The following is a 17,565-nucleotide window of genomic DNA, read 5'->3' on the forward strand; positions in this document are numbered from 1 at the left end:
GCGATCAGTAATTTATAACGTTCGCCGTTGGTCCGTCCGTTCGGCAATCTATTTCTGGATTTGGCAAAACAAATAGTCCAGTGGGTCAATAATCGCGCGTAGTTGTGGACATTCGACAGAATGGACACATTCCGGGGTGGTGACGGCCGACCACGTTGAAATCGATATATCGAACTATATTTCTGTGGTTGAACGCGGCCGTCGCACTTTACCGTTCACAGAAACCCCCGTCGCGGAACTGTTCTGTCAATCAATATGCATTGCGAGCCCGCATTTTCGACCGTTTAAAGGAATCCGTACTGTTCGAATGCGTCGATTCTTCTTTCGACGCGTCCACCGTCGTGATATAAAATGATCAGTGATATAAAATGACAGTGATATAAAAATAGCAATATAATAATTTAATAGGATGAGGTCAGTATAATGCTGGAACTCTCGTCGTTTATCTAAACGAAATTTAATTCGTTCGATTTTATTAGGTTTAATTATGTTCTGATCAGTATTGATGTTCAAGTCAAAAAATATAAAAAGTTTACTTTCCAACAGCGTTGACCTTTCTCTGTGTTATCATTTGTTAGATACATTTTCTATTTATTTATGTTAAACAATGTCACCGTTTCTCATTTGTTTATTATATCATTTTATTCTGTCATATTATAATAATATTGTAACAATACTCAGTGGTTACTTTTACTGTACTTTAACAATTACTCTACATTGTTATGTATGACAAACTGACTTCGTTAATGTTTTTTAACATTTTTAAACAATTCCCTAAAATTCTTTTATCATCGAGATAATTATAATTAGTCTTATATAAGTGAACTTGATAATTTATAATGAGCTCTTCGATATACAATCTACACGTGTTTAGTAAATTGTTAAAAAAACAATGAAACAGTGAAATAAGTACGTAGAAATTTTAATGAAATGAATAAAATTAATGATACTTAGTAATAATGTTAATAAAGTTACCAAATTTTGTTTTTCATTCATATAAAAATTTGAAAATGTTAAAATATAAATATACAACCCTTTCGTTACGAGTTCTAGCTATAGTCAGCATATAATACCATATAAATATAATATATAACCTATATTATACTATACATAATATACTACAATACGATACAATATGTATAATATAATACAATACAATATGTATAATATAATATAAAAATTAGTTTAACGAAATGGTTAATTGTCGATAGAACTCGAAATTTTCACGTTCCATTCGTCTAGAAATTCAAGAAAATTGTTCAAATACAAATGAAACCGTACGACACGCGGCAACAGCGAGTTCCGCAGCTTCGCGGTGAGAAAATTCCAGAGCGAAGTCGATCGCATCGTAGAAGATAGCCGAACCCGATGGCGCATTGTTCACAGAACCGTTGAACACGTATCACCAGCCGCGTTTCCTTCCATCGCGGATCGAGAATTCGATTTTCTTCGCGGGGAGAGATATCCGCCCCTTTCCCAAGATGTCTGGCCCGCGTAATACACCCGCTCGCCTTTAATATCGGATAAATAGCCGAATCGTTTTAATACCCCACGGTACAACAGTTTGGAATTTTCGAGAAGCGTCCGGGAATAATTTCACAGATATTCCCGATACGGATATTGCATTTTGCATGGGGAAATTCAGCGGTGCACGGGTTGAAGAGGATGCCCGGCGCCGGACGTAGCCGGAGACGGTATAAGTAATCGGGCGGGGCCGAATTTTCATGCATTTATGTCGGACGCGACAACAGGTGCGAATTGTAAAGTACGGTATTCGATATTGTTTTTCCGCTCGAGCGTTCTCGCATTTAAATTAACAGTTTTGAAGGATTTCTAAACGATAAAATGTCGAGCGTTGCGCGACCCATCGAATTGTAACATCGATCGCTGACAGTTAATTTGTTAAAATAATTGATTAGATGCTACCGCTAAAATATGAATCTCTGTGCGTCATGCATTGTTTCAGTGGTAAATAATTAATTATCAAACAGCACGATTTAGAAATTTCGTAGCCTTCCAGGAAATTTCATTTTAATGAAACCTCTTGCAAATATTTATACAAAACGCTGAGAAATACCCTGATTCCATGATACAATATTTATCGCATTAATAGTTTTATCTTTTAACAAATTATAAAAAAAAATAAGAAAAATCTCGACTCTCGTTATTTTTACAAATATTTTATCTTTAGTTATTTCTGCGACAGTACAAAGATTCTCGTTCGAATAGTTCTATTTTAAACATTTAAACAATTAAATCGAGATTACGGTTTCAAGCAGAGAAGCGATGAAAGTTAACACGTTGGATGCAGCTCGCGGATCCGTCGATTAACGGAACGAATTATCCCTTCGTTTCGGGCCGCGGCGTAATAGAAACTTGAAGAAAGCTGAACGCGGAATTAATCTTCTTTACCCGGCGAAAGCATTCATCAAGATAATTAGTCTGTATTTCATTGCCAACTTTGTAAATTACTCCATGAAAACGCTCTACTTGCGCCGTGAAATTTCTTAAACGCGCGCTCGCGATTCATAGAGTACGCTTCGTTGAATTGCCGAATTGTGTCAAGATTTCGTTGTTTATTAAAAATTCATCGAATTACTTCTAACATCGAATTAGCGCCTGTATTGATCGTTTTCAGCGTTGTCGATGGTATAAATTAATTATGTAGCACAGGAAACACCGTTTTAATTTTAGATGCAATTCTTTGAGAATATAATTGCTTATTTAAATAAACAGAACGCTACAATTTCTTTATCTCCACTGTACACTTCATTTTATTTTGAAGATGCATAAAACAAGTATAATAAAGTATTAATTCCTGTAGAATATAATATTGTTATCAGTTAAAGTTGCACCATTATTGGCCTATTTAAACTATTAATTAAAAAAACAATATTCATTTCTGTTCCTACAAATAGACTTAGCAATTTTTTACGCACAAAGACATGATTATTAATCTTAACACATTCGCTGAATACATAGTGGTATGAATAATTACAGGATTAAAGTAACATTTTTAGTGATACTTAAACAACAACTCAGCAAGATATCATACCTGTATATATCTATATTAAAATTTATATATCAATCTATAATAAAATGCTAATAATCTGATAATTATTTAATATAATGTACAAAACTGTATTCTGCTATATAAGCCTCGTTAAAGCAATAACAGCAAATAAATATATTAAAAATAACATAAAATAGAAATATGCAAACATGACATTTTCTCAAATTTTCTTTTCAATTCTCTCAATCTTTTCAAAGCCACACTCGGACTATAATCACACGCTATATATTAATTTCGTTTCAAGACATTTTCGCGGGTCCAATAACAAGAAATTAAAAGATCCTCGACGTTTAACGAGTCCCGGCGTTGTCGCCGGTGTCGCGTTAGCCGGGTAACGAGGCGATGATTCTCTAACCGCCGCGGTTCGCGCAGAAATCAAGCCGCGCTCATCCGGTGGCTCGTTAAACCGTTTACGCGACACGTTCCGCGTTTAAGCGGGGGAGATATGGCAGCCGGATGATGAAGTCGTAACGTCTCGGCCCCGGGGTTTGGCCCAGCGGCCCGGCGAAAGAAACGACAAGAAGGAGAATAAACGCGGCCCCCGCCACGGAAGCCGCTCGACCAGTTTACTCGTCTCCTCCGCTTATTAGATTCCGCCGTTTCGGAAGGAAAGTTTTCCGACGCGGCGGCCGCAGCTGCATCGGCGGGAGCAACGCCGCCGTTACGTTAGAGCAACTACTTAATAATGCAGTCCGGTCGACTACGTGGCCCGTTGCAATATGCAGCGGCCTACCGGGGGGGCGACGAGATCCGCGTGACAACGCCAAAGTCACGGTCGTTTTTCGACCGGCCGTCTCCCAGAAACGCGTCTGCCGAGACAACTTTTCGCCGATAAAACCAGTCGCCATTGTGGTATTATCTATAGCGCGGTATCACTGTCGTATTCATCTATGGTGATAGAGTTCTGAGATAATTATAGGAAAATAAACTGTTTCGAGACACCCTTCTTCTAGACAATCGAATTGTCCTTGCTTATTAAAATTTTTGAAAACAATTTTATTTTCAATAGTGTGAAGTAATTGATTTTGATGTTTTATTTGAAGTTTTTATGTCAATAATGATGTTATAAACGTTGGAGATCTGTGAGACCAATGATGGACATTTTGTAAAATGGAATAACTTTTTTATTATTTATTATCGATTGTCTTGACTTTATTTTTAAATGGTAGGAATATTAGTTGTTAGTAGATAGTATGTAAAATTATGTTTAATAGTTTAAATAAGTGAAGAACAGTGTAATGAGATTATAAGACCCCTCGCATGTGTTCATAGATTTGTATTTCACTCGTTGATATTTTTAAAAAGATTGTTTAATTTTTACATTAACTCTTCTGTCGATTAAAAACAGTCGAGTCGATATAAACAATGCCTTTTCATCGATCATGCTCACTTGCAACAAAATGGTTGCAACTTCCATCTATATTTTAAATTATTCATTATCATCATACATCGAGACGTCCTATATTGCATACATAAAATACTGCTTTGTCGACCAACAATTTTAACAATGAACACAGCACAAAAAGTTCACACATAAAACGCACATAATTTACTCTCCCATAGTTCCTCGAAGATACAAAAATTATCGCGGCCGGTAAATCATGCGAAGCAATTCTAATGGAAAATTAAAACGAAACAAAAAAGAGAAAAAGGGTACATATAAATTTCGCGGGAAAAGTAATTCGCGTATCGCAAAACCGATATTTTATTCAAGAGAATGAAATTTGAATGCTTAACCGGGCGCGTAATTCCCCCATCGATTCTTCGGCGTCGTAACAACGTTCGATGGATTCCGCGGTACGCAGCCGTGAATTAACATTACGATTTACTGGAAGCGCGTATTCCGATCGCGTGACCCATTATTATTAATAACCGGGGCGGGCCCCGCGTATAAAATTCGAGAACGGGGAAAGACGTGGATCGCGGGACACACACACGCGCGCGGATTATATTTACGCCGCGATCGCTGTTTTGACCGGGCGTCAATTTATACGATCATTTGTTACAATAAATTCGAAATTTCGGGTCGGGTGTTTCGCGATCGACTCTTCCGGGCCATTGTGTTTGCCGATAATCGATCGCGACTGCGGTTTCGCAGCGTTTCGCTACCCTAGTCATTTAAGAGAGAGAGAGAGAGAGAGAGAGAGAGAGAGAGAGAGAGAGAGCCAAGAAAGAGAACAATTGGAAAGGAACGCGACGAGGTGGCGTGGACGAGAAGAAACGACGTCGAAAATTAGGATATACAGTCGGGAGCGAAATGGAGTCGACCCTTTTAAAATATCTTCTTTAACACTGCCCTAAGTGACTCGAAATTTTCTGCAAATATTAAAGAGACTAGTGCGCCGTACAATTACTGAAATATTTATTTTTAATTTCACTATTACTTGGGATAAAAGCGAAAAATAACTGTCGACTTATTCAAGATTTTCTACTGTGTCTGACATAACCTCAACATTTTTATGAACTCTTATAATATACATATACAAAATAAAATTTTATATAAGTCTCTTATATTCACATACTAATATCCTAAAACACTGTTTATTGTTTAAATTTACCATTGCAAAGTGAAGTCGTTATTACAATTTTTTTCAATACGTTTGATATATTATACAACTTCTAAACATTCATATTTTAAACAGAGCTATTTATTTACGAGACAAGTGAATTTAACACTTAATTTATTAACTAAGATACAAATACAATATTACAAACAATAAAAGCAAGGAAAAACGACTCGTCTACCGAAAATTAAACAAACGACAACTTACTATACCCTTCTTCGTCTACTATACCACCTTGCTCGACCCGACCTTCGGAATTAACCTCCCTGTTTAATAACGTCGCGGTCATTCTGCAGCGAACAAAAACGGCGCAGAAAACCGCAGCGAAACAAGCCACAGGAGATACTATACACGTACACCACTCGGGGACCCGCGGCCATAACTTTTCCCGCGCGCGTGGTAGCGCCAGTCGAGATTTCTCTTCAGGGTTGTTCGTTACCAAAATTGAATACGCTCGCAGTAAATCTAACGCGATCGCGGTCATTCCGGCTTATCGGAGTCCGCTGAATCTTTTTTCTTTTGCTTTCTCTGCTTCGACCGGTCTCGCGTTCGAATTAAAGCAGGGGATTCGGAGTAACCGAGCCGAGAGGAACAAACGCGACGCCGAAGAACGCGGCGCGCGAACGTTGCGAGCAGATATGTAACGGGGATGCGACGAATTTTAATGGGATACGCGAAGATGCGGAACTTTGCGTCACGTGTTTGACCAGAGCTGTGCTGTTTGCGTTGTCGAATGAAACTATTTTAATTAATTTTGCCGACGTTGGTCGTCTATGATAATGTTGAGTCTAGTGATCATTTAAAGTCGCTCATCGTCAGTGGATCGCGAATATTTTCGTGAAATAATTACAGGAACAACGTCGATGTTTATATATTTCTTTGACAATTTCAGGAATTTAATATTGGTACAATAATATTTATAAATTGTTTATTTCCTCTCGATCTTGTCATTTTTCACATAATCGTGCAAAATCCACAGTTTATTAATTACGCTTGAATGAAGACTTTATAACGTAATTTAGGACGATTTTACAGGGATTAACAATGATACGAAAGTATCTCTTTTCAATTTTGTTTAACTGATTATAGCTGTACAACGTATTTGTTAAATTACTTCTTTCGACGTATACAGGGTGTATCAAAATGATTTTCACATACGCTTAGACTTTGAGTCGCGTTCGAAATAATGGACGAAGAGTGAATTTTCTAAATTTTTATTAATTTATTATTAATTTTACTAATCATAATATTATTAATTTTCCTTAACCCCTAAGAAAAAAGTTACTCCCTCATTCCCCGGTGTTATAATAATTTTGATACACCCTGTATATATCGAACAAAATATCTTGTTCATAAATAGAGGATTTACGCATCCATCGCACAGAAAATAAAAAACAATAAAAAGCGCCCTTCAAAATATAATGCAATTACAACAAATTTACGATTATAATGCAAAAACAACGAATTTATGATTGCAATGCAAACATAACCCTAAAAATCGAATTGATGGTAGAGCGTAAATTGCGTACATAAAACAACAAGATTAATGTTAAACGAAAAGAAACGAGGCCCGTGTTTGCTTTCGCAACAATTGCAAATTGTTTCGATTACAACGCGCCTTGAATTAGCATAAACGTTCGCAGTTTAGCGGCGAAATCAACGGACAACAGTGCATTTTGATCGAGCGACGGTCGCGTTCGAACGGCGCGCCGTAATTGACGTGTTTTGGTAATCTTGCTTCGCCATAAGTCACCAAGATTTTCGGAACGGCCGCGTTTTAATTAATCAGCGCAACGGCGTATTGGAATTCGATGCCGAGCCGGAATGATCCCGGCGACGCGTATTCGATCTGACCGGAAATAATTTCACGGCAGCCATTTACGTATTGTTGCAAATGTCCCGTGACAATACACGTCGCGCGGCGATATCCGGAGCCCGCGATGTCCAGCGAATGAAACCAAAACTGGGCGAATAAAAATTTCAAAAATCATCAGGGCTGCGCACAACCCGTTCGCCATCCTTCGTTTTCAATTTGCTGTATTAAAGAAGGAATAAATTAAATTATATTGGTAAATTATATTGGTTTAGAGATTTTGCCATTTTTTTACACTGTCTATTTGTAACAATTTTAGTCAATATTGTCTGTTTCCATTTTGTGATATTATTTAGTCATTTTGGTTATAAATACATAAGATTTAAGATCAAGCATTCTATAAACTAAATGTAGTCGCTAATAATTTACATACAACACAACTGTGTATAATATAATACAACTATAATGCAAAATGTCTTGTCTAATCGAATTAATTTATCGTTGATCGCGTGAACTAAGAACGTCAGAAATCATCGCAGAAGCGTGTCTAATGAAACGCGGTTGAGCTTCGCGGCCGGTCACGTCGTTTTTTTACCGTCGTAATTGTTCCACGGCGCGGAAACACCTTGGAAATATTTTGCTGTCAATTAGAGGGCGGAGAAATATTAAAAATTCCCGCGCGGGGCTAGAACCGCGGAAATTTACAAAGCGTCCGCATTTTGTTATCTTCTTGACTACGCGCGGCACGGCATCGAAAATTCCTTGTTCCGCGTTTCGTTTGACAAACGACTTCCGCGCGCCGTTTCAAACGTGTGCTGGGTCCGCTGTTACTTGTTTCGTATTATGAACATTTCGCGTAATGTTTCTCGCCCGTGAATGCCGGCCGTGAAAGGAGAATAAGCTTTTATTCGCGACGACAGAGATGGATACAGGGAATATACAAATTTATAGAGATTCACGATATCGTCGATTCGTGCGGTGTGCATTGTTTATGGATAGTAATCGCCTTCTTGAAATTCAAATGAAAATTAATTTCTATTTATTAGATTTGAAAAGTATTAATTGTAATTTTCATTAATATTTTGATATTTATTGCGTTTATGTATAGCGATGAATAGACTGTGAATTTAATGCAATTATAGGAAAAATTAGTGATTGAAATAGAAAATTCAAAAAAGGAAAATTCAATATTGATCAAAGATGGTCTTAATAATTTTATTACGTTACTTACAACGTGATCATATTAATTGTAATTCTCTTTGAAAATTTATATTTTGTATAAAGATTCTTTTTTGTTAATGAATAATATCAACGACAGAAACGTTTTAGACAGTATCTATTAAATGAAATCAATTCGTGAAAATACGCGACAATAATTTATCAATCTTACGTTTTTATTGTCGACTGTGAAATAAAGTATTTTCGAGAAGATCTTCTATGATTTATTTAGACAAAGCATTGAAGAACTTTGTCTTATACAATAATTAATTAAATAAATGCTTTTCAATTCTACGCCACATATAATATAACATCTAATTATATAATAATAACAATTATATCTAGACAATACATAGAAAAAGAGATTCTCCCAAAAGTCAAAGTGTTTAAACAATACCGGAGTGATAAATAACGCGCACATTTCACTGCACATTACAGCACAATTACTGACAATTAAATTAATTACATATCGAAGCAGAGCATCGAAATCTAAATTTAATGACACTGTTTCTCGGCGATAAATTACATCGTAGCGTTTCATCAAAATTTAGATCGGATAACAGGAAATTTTTCAACGGTAAATTGCGCCCGTGTCGATACACCGCATGCGAAGTACCTTGGAAAACGCGGACGCGGACAATTAGTCACGCGAATGCAGATATTTACAGAGAGAGAAAGAGAGGGTGTGTGTGTGTGTGTGTGAGAGAGAGAGAGAGATAGAGAGAGTAGTATTTATAGTCCGTTGTAAAATTGCCAGGACGACGCTGTTGCTTTATATCGCGCAGGTTGCCGATGTAATGCCGACACGTGGGGAACGTTGCTAAACATGGAAACCTGTAAAAGCTGCTGGCGCTACGTTCTAGTTTCGCACGTGGTTCCGAATTCGCCCCGGGTTTATGCGCGGGGCCCATCGGTTCAAATTAAAACAAACCCGCGTATTTCCAGTCGCGTCGTCCGACATTAATTCGTCCCGATTTGTTCGGTGTCTGTGCGAATAGTTTCGGTGATATCCGAATTCGGAAATACAGTTTACTGTACAGTTAGAAATCGACTTGATTATGGAATATAATTTTTTAGCAGCTGCGCTCTTCTTAATTTCTGTTTAGAGAATGTGTTTATTGAGATTGATGTTACGTAAATTAAACGACGAATAATCAATCGGAACTGTTCTATGCTTTGTTTTTAGATACCTAGGAAAGGGTAATTAATATTAAAATTTGTGAGTAATGTAGTATATAATATATATGAGATGATATAAAGTATATGATATAAATGATATTATATGAATAATATCATATAAGTACTATAATATAAATAACATAATACAAGTAATATAATATAAATGCTATGATATAAATAACATAATATAAATAATATAACATAAATAACACAATACAAATAACATAATATAAATAACAAAATATAATACTATAAAATAACAGAAACAATGCAAATTACATCAACTCCACAACTAATTACTACAAACCATAGTACACCCACCAAAAGTCTTCTCTGCCAGCCAGACATTTTATTAAGCAAACAACTCGAATTTCCGGCACAGCCAATTAAGATTCGCAGCGAACAATAAAGTCGCCTTCGCTATCGGGCTTTTCGTTAACAGGAAAACACACACCTAACCGGTTGTATTGCTTATACCCCGGGCATTGTGTCCGTATTGGAAACCGAAACGTATCCGAGGTGCCAGATGTTTAATAAAGAGAGCAAAAAAAAAGGGGAAGCCGTTGCGGCGCAATAAATTTGGTCACGTCGTTTTCGGCACCCGATAATACCAATATCGAGCGGAGCACGCGTCGCCCGGCGGCCACGTTTACGCGCAAGGACGCGGCGGGCTCGCCTTAATTAGGATCGGCCGGACTGCGAGAAGTCGCAGAAAGCGCGCGCGCGCGCACGCGTTAGTCCAGAAATGCTCCGACACGTTCAATTTCGCTCCGTGGTGGTGCGGCAGCAATTTTCGCGTGCTGGCTCCTCGTAACCGCACGAAAATGGCGGTCGCGCGCGCGCGAACCGCTGTTTTCTCCTCGGTACACCGCCACGCCGTGGAAATATTTTCACGCGAGCTATTTCATATTTCGACCGACACGGCTAACCGGTTTAAGCGCCGCGCGACATTCGGAACTTCTACGGCACGCGAAGCGAGGGATCCCCATGCGTTAGACATCGAAAACGACGACGACGACGCTTGAGACTTTTGTTTTTAATCGTCGACTGGTCTTTTATGTTGTTATTATTAATATTATCGGTGCCGAAAGTGTCGCGTAATGTAAATCATATTGAATTCATGATACTTAAGGTTATACGATTATAACATTAATGTGTCTCCCCTGAGCTATTGATTTTTTAAATAAATAAATTAATAGATGCATCTACTGGCGCAATAGGAAATGTATGGTTCCAGAGAGACTTTCATGTGTCCTCTACATGTCCATTTTCAGGAAAACTAGTGCCATCAGAATTGTATACCACTCTCGAAATAATTTAATTTTATCTGAAACATCTTTCGCTACGCGTAATAATAATACCGTCAACCTAAATAGCAATATATGGTGAACCACCCTGTATATACAGGGTGTAAGAAAAAAAATATTTATATAACATACAGGACACACTGTGCCGAATAAAAAAGCCTTAATAAACATAAATCGTAAAATCAATCATTTCTAAGATTTTATTACATATTCGCCATTATCATTTCGCTATTATTATTATTATTATTATTATTATTATTATTATTATTATTATAGAAATTACTCAGAGTATTTAATTTGTTAAACAGTGTAAAATCGAGCCTTGAGAAAGCAACCGACCACCATAGGTCCCAGTGTTTAAACACAAAGGAGTGTTTTTCGCGACATTATTACGCGCTTTGAAAGACGGCGATCCTTTATCCGGTACCGTGTTCTTCTTTTTTTTTAAATAATTCTCCGACCGCAGGAACCGCAACCCGGCCCAAGCGTTCGTCTAACAGTCTCCTTAATTTATGACATAATTTCGTCCTTGTCGACTGCTTTCGTGTAACCGGATTCCAAAATTGCGAGAGCTACGTCGCGCACCGGAGAACCCGGGGACCGGGGCCAGGGGATTTGAAATACCGGGATAACGGGATTCGCAACTCGCGGAATAAATAACTGGCAAAATTAGAGATCACCCGGTTTCACCGAATCAGCTTAAACACGTTCGCGGTATCTCCTGCCGGCGCGGTAGTTGCGAAAGTTTTAAATGGAACGCGACGATTTAAAAACTAACTTGCGACAGTCGAAACTCGCCGACGAAATTTATTATAAAAAAGTGAGCGAAGCGTGCGCGTATTTAGAAGGGATCAAAAATGTTTATACGGATGGTTAACGGTATGTTTATCAGACACGTTGTCTGAAAAACATTTAGGACGTTCGGTTGAATTATAAAAATGTTATTCCGTTTTAGAGGGTGCACGAATATTTTATACACTTTTTGTAGATACATGTGTATGTTTAGTAAATTAAATACTTTGTTGTAAGTGCCAAATAAATTAAAAACGTTGTTGTAGATAATTGAAAGTATATTTTAGATATCACGTTAAAAACATTTTATTTCAATGCAATCAATTATTAAAATCATGTGTTCTAATGATTGCAGAGAAATTATAGAAAAGCGTGAAATGTTCACTTCATTGAAATTTATGAAACTTACAATTATGGAATAAAATTATCCCGTTGTAACAAGCAAATTGGATATATTTTTAATGAATTGAAACTGTTACCTTCAGTGATAAAAATATTCTTTCTTTAAACATATATTTTCCGCTTCTAAATGCTGAAATTATAGAAATAAATCAAACAAAATTTGGTGATTTGAACCGCGAAATTAATTTGGATTTTATATTATTTCTGAAAACTGTATTAAAATTCCTCTTAGAATATCAATAACTTAAAATAACAATATCAACCAACTTAACTTTGACAAAATAATTACTCTTAAAGAAAAGTCGTGCATTCCATGAAAAATATGTTAGACACAAGAGTCGCATGGTTTCAAAACGTGACAAATGACGTGTTGCAAACTTCTTCTGTACGTAGACGAGCTTCGAAGTTTCCAAAGTCAACGTTCCTCCCTTGGAATTCTAATTTTCCGCGAGGTTCCGCGCCAACATAAATTAATACTTCTTCGCTTGAAATTTATTATTCTTTCGAGAGAAAAAAAAAACAAGAAACAGGTTGACTTTGAAAACTTTGTGGATCGCTCTGCGTAAATACAAGGAAAGTTGACACGCCGTCATTAGCCCCCTTTGAAACTATGTTACTCCGTAGCTACGCAACTCCGGGCAAACTTTAAACAATAAAACGGTAACTTGATTGTTCGCGCTTCAACCGCCGCGAATTGTTTAGTAAAATTTGGAAAATAATGTTCATGCGCACGTAAGAATGACGGCAAAGTAATCGACGTTTTGGACCGCAACTTTTTGATATCAATTTGGTTGAATAAAATATTTATGTTAATATTAATATTATTGTGTATTATGTTAGATTAATTCTAATATTTTGTTATATATTATATTACATTGATACTAATATCGTTATATTATTATATGTTATATTATGTTGGTATTAATATTATTATATATTATATTATATTGGTGCTAATATCATTACATGTTATATTATGTTAATAGCAATATTATTATGTACTACATTATACTAAAACTAACGTTGCTACATATTACGTTATACTAATACTAATATTATTATATACTATATTATACTAATACTAATATTATTATATATCACACTATACTAATACTAACATTATTATATACTATATTGTACTGATGCCAATATTATTAAATATTTTTTATTAACTGCAAGCGTGGCAGTCGAAGCGCCAACTACGCTTTAATAAACTACGTTTGAAACACTAACAATAAAGCATCGCAACCGATGCTGGCGAGAAAATGTTGAAAACTTGCGCGATTAGTCAAGTGGCACGCTCACAGGGGCGGTCCGGCGCGTGAAGAAAGATATATGAGTGACGCGGCAGTCGACGTGTTAAAAATCGCCGAGGACAAGCGAATCCGTCAGGACGGCCGCGAAGCCGACGGCGACGGCAGGATATTTTTCAATTTAGATTTCGCCGGGAATCGTTTCCGCGAGGCCGCGAAAGATAGACGTGACAGCCGGAATGGATCTCGTCCGCGACGCATTAAACGATTTTAAACGGCCCAGCTATTCGTGCCGCGCGAAAAATTTGATTTCCCCTTTCAACGGACGCGACGCCGGATTCAAATTTCGCGCCTGGAATTACTCCGCCGATTCACGGTCGTCGACGCCGGTTCGATGTTCTCTTGTTCCGACGGACGCTGCTTGATGCTGCGCGATCCTCTGGAGAATATAATGTAGTAAAATTGGTTTATTAGATTGCGGATTTTATGTAAAATGAGCCATATTTTTTTCAAAATTTTAGAAAGCCGCTAAAGGTGGAAAAGTGCCGGAAAACCGCGAAATCTAATTTACTCTGTAACTACCCTCACGGACAAGTTCCAGGGTTAAAATTTTACACAGATGAGTTTTTATTGGTCAGCTATCGAACGGTGTATGACTCATTGAAAAACCTCTGAGGGCAGTTTCGACCATCTTAATCGGCTGTGCCCTTTATCGTCGGCTCGCAATTACAGACGGCCGACAATGTAAACGGTAAATCAGAAAAATAAACGACGCCCATTATATAAAATTAAACGAATGACGAAACACGGCCGCGGCAAACGGCGTTCCAACCCTTTTGCCGTAGACAACCGACGCGGAAATTCGCCGTTTACGCCGCGCGAGCTGCAGCGAATCTCACCGCGGTTTTGTTTTCCTGCTTTTATTAGCTCGTAATGGGAATTTCATTAGTTTTTAATTAGCACCGGCGATTGCCGTCGACCGTAGGACGCGGTTCTTTTTTTCCTTGAGAGATACTTTCGTGACCGTAGAGTTAGGTTTGCGGGCATTATAAAGATTCGTTGAGGGTGAATCGTTAGGTTATAATTTAATGTTTTTGCTTGTTATTGTAAGTTTAATTATTCTGCAATGAAACATTAGATGATGCATCTAATTACCTTTAAATGTATATTTAAGTGATGTGTATAATTGTGGGCTAAGTTTTATATTTTTTTTATATTTATTAATCAAGAATCAAATGAAATAATGTATTTGTATGTTACTATTTTCTATTTTCCATTTTCTATTGTCTTCAATATGTGATACATTGATATATAAGTTTTTGTTTAAATATCTTTAAAAGCGTAAGAAAAGGTAGTGTAATTATTCGTTCTCCACCAGAAGTAAATTGTTACATGGTAAGGGGTGAATGAACATTAATATTCATATTTTTATTACTAATTATACTCAAAGAATATATGTTTTATTTAGATTGTGCTCCTCTTAATAAAAAAAACTGCAACATTTTGTTGAAATCCATCGAAGGGATGTTCCATTAAAATTATTAAAATTTATTAAATTCCCGAAAAATGTAATCAAACGTTTAAATTTCGCGGCGTCGGCGGGCGTCGCGTCGCGTTACCGCGCGGATTATTAGTTTCGTTACAAGATAAACAATCCCGCGTAACGAGCGGGCCCGGTTCCCCGCCCTCTAACAATTACCTTGGCGTCGCGCGCGCCCTGTTATGCAAATAACGGTGTTCCCGAAACGAGCAGGGAGAGGACGTTGTATAGCCGGGTTCCGTGTTACGCGAGCGATTTTTCGCCGCGCGCGCGCGCGCGCACGAAAGGATTTCGTTTATTTCGAAACCGATTTGCAATCACGTATTTAATCTGCAAATTCAATTCGGCCGCGCGGCCGCCGTTTCCATCTACGAGCGATCAGAAACAGATTTCTTTGCTCAGGCTTTTCGCTCGAATGTTTCGAAAAGGCCGCGGATTCGAAACAAGACCGCGCCGCGTGAACGGAACGAGAACGGTCACGCGTTCGTTTTCTACGCCGAATTTGGCATGGAGATATGCTGTTTCAATATTTTTCTATGCGACTGGGCAATTCCGAAAAACTCTTCTTATAATATTCGTATATATATATATTAGATTCGTCTCGCAGCAATATTTGCTTAATTATTTTGGATTTTCGTCTGGTATTTCTCTCATGTTGTTGTCTATTTCTGTTATTACTAATTAATAATTGTAATTACCAATTGACAGTTTTAGTTACTAATTATTAGTTGTCATTACTAATTATGAGTTGTAATTACTTATTTCTACTAATTATTTATTTCTATTATTTCTCTCATGTTGTTATCTATTTTCGTTATTACTAATTAATAGTTGTAATTATCAATTGATAGTTGTAATTATTAATAAACAGTTGTATTTGTATTGTTGTCACTAAGATAAGTTCGAATTCGAAATTCTTGCGGAGGATTTCGTACGTGGAAGCTGCACTTGACCTTAAATGCATCGAGGAAAGTGTTCAGGATTATTTGACAATCGTAAGAGACGTTTCACAATACAGTCTTTGTGATGCGATGGTCAGAATGGTACTGGAAGTTGCTATCGACCTTCGGCATTATGCGGATACCGGCGATGTTAAGGTTGCTGTAAACAAGTGACGCAAACGTGAGAATTCGCGGCATCCGATTGTCAGGAATTTTAATGATATACGTAGAATAACAGCAAAGCAGTGAACACATAATTATTAATAATAATTATAATCATTTCTGCAACTCTCATTGTTAAATTCTATAATTGAAGTACGTGTTGTTATGTAAAATACAAATTTCCTTACATAACGATAATAGATGGGAAATTGAAACAGGAAATCACCATTGTTAATAGACTGAATCGATTCGAGATAGTAATATTATTAATTTTTTAAAATATTTTTACTATTTCACTCATAACTATTATATTAAGAATACATTAACAACTAAAGGGAATGATATAAATGAATTAAAATAATAATGCTAATCAGTTTCTTGGATTTTACAAATGCACGAGTATATGCATCAAGAATTACAGTTTAATAATTATTGAATCGTGAGATAAATAAATCCGCTACGCGATATTTCGCTTTCATTAAAAGGTACCTCATTTATTCATTAATAGTACCCTTAATTGATTAGAACCATTAATAAATAGTAGGTGTCTCGTGAATTTAAATTTGACCATGATTTATTGTTGATTAATCATCAGCATCGAATAACATGGAATACTTTTCTTAAACAATTTTTATCACGCGCAAAATTTAATCAACGCTTACATCATATGCCTTAAAAATTATCCAAATGAAATACATATCATCAAGGATACATATTTGAATATTATAATTAACAAAATACCAATGCAAATATGAGCTGTGTTAATTACTATCAACCATAATTACAAATTCTGCTTCAAATTATCTAAACGAGTACGAAAATCGTATTATAAATTAAATCAAATCGAAACTGTTGTATATAAAAGACAATATAGTAAGCGTTTATACTTTGTAAAATTATTCAACGCTATAAAACATCTAATTGAAGACAAAAATTTAATTCCAGATCCAATCGAGTCGGAGGGCGCGCAAAGTTTAGAGGGTTTGCAATTGCAGTGACGGCACGGAATGCTTCTGTTTTAAGTAAAAATTCCTGTTACCCGCGAGATACGCGCGCGATAGGAATCGTGTGCTCGCGAGCGTTTCTTCCTGTTATTTCCTTCTTCTTCTTCTTCTTTTTTTTTTAAAGCGATTCAGAAGCAGTTAGGAAGTTTCGAAGATAAATGCTTTCGAACCGGTTGCTCGACAGGACGCGAGGAAAGTGAAATATTGTATCTGGCTGAAATGGAAATCCGAAATTATCCGCGCGTGATTAATTATAAAAATAAAGCTCGATATCGTGTGTCCAGAGGCTGGTGCGCGTTTCACAATATTCGTGCGGG

The 17,565-nt window shown here is 36.8% G+C and overlaps 1 protein-coding gene across 1 annotated transcript in view; it reads left to right on the forward strand.

The window, feature by feature from the left end:
- 5-ht2b (5-hydroxytryptamine receptor 2B) overlaps positions 1 to 17,565 on the forward strand; it is a 160,389-nt gene that overhangs the window by 70,350 nt on the left and 72,474 nt on the right. The window lies entirely within an intron of this gene.

The sequence above is a fragment of the Augochlora pura genome, chromosome 6, assembly GCF_028453695.1.
Source record: "Augochlora pura isolate Apur16 chromosome 6, APUR_v2.2.1, whole genome shotgun sequence".
In the NCBI taxonomy this organism is placed as follows: domain Eukaryota; kingdom Metazoa; phylum Arthropoda; class Insecta; order Hymenoptera; family Halictidae; genus Augochlora; species Augochlora pura.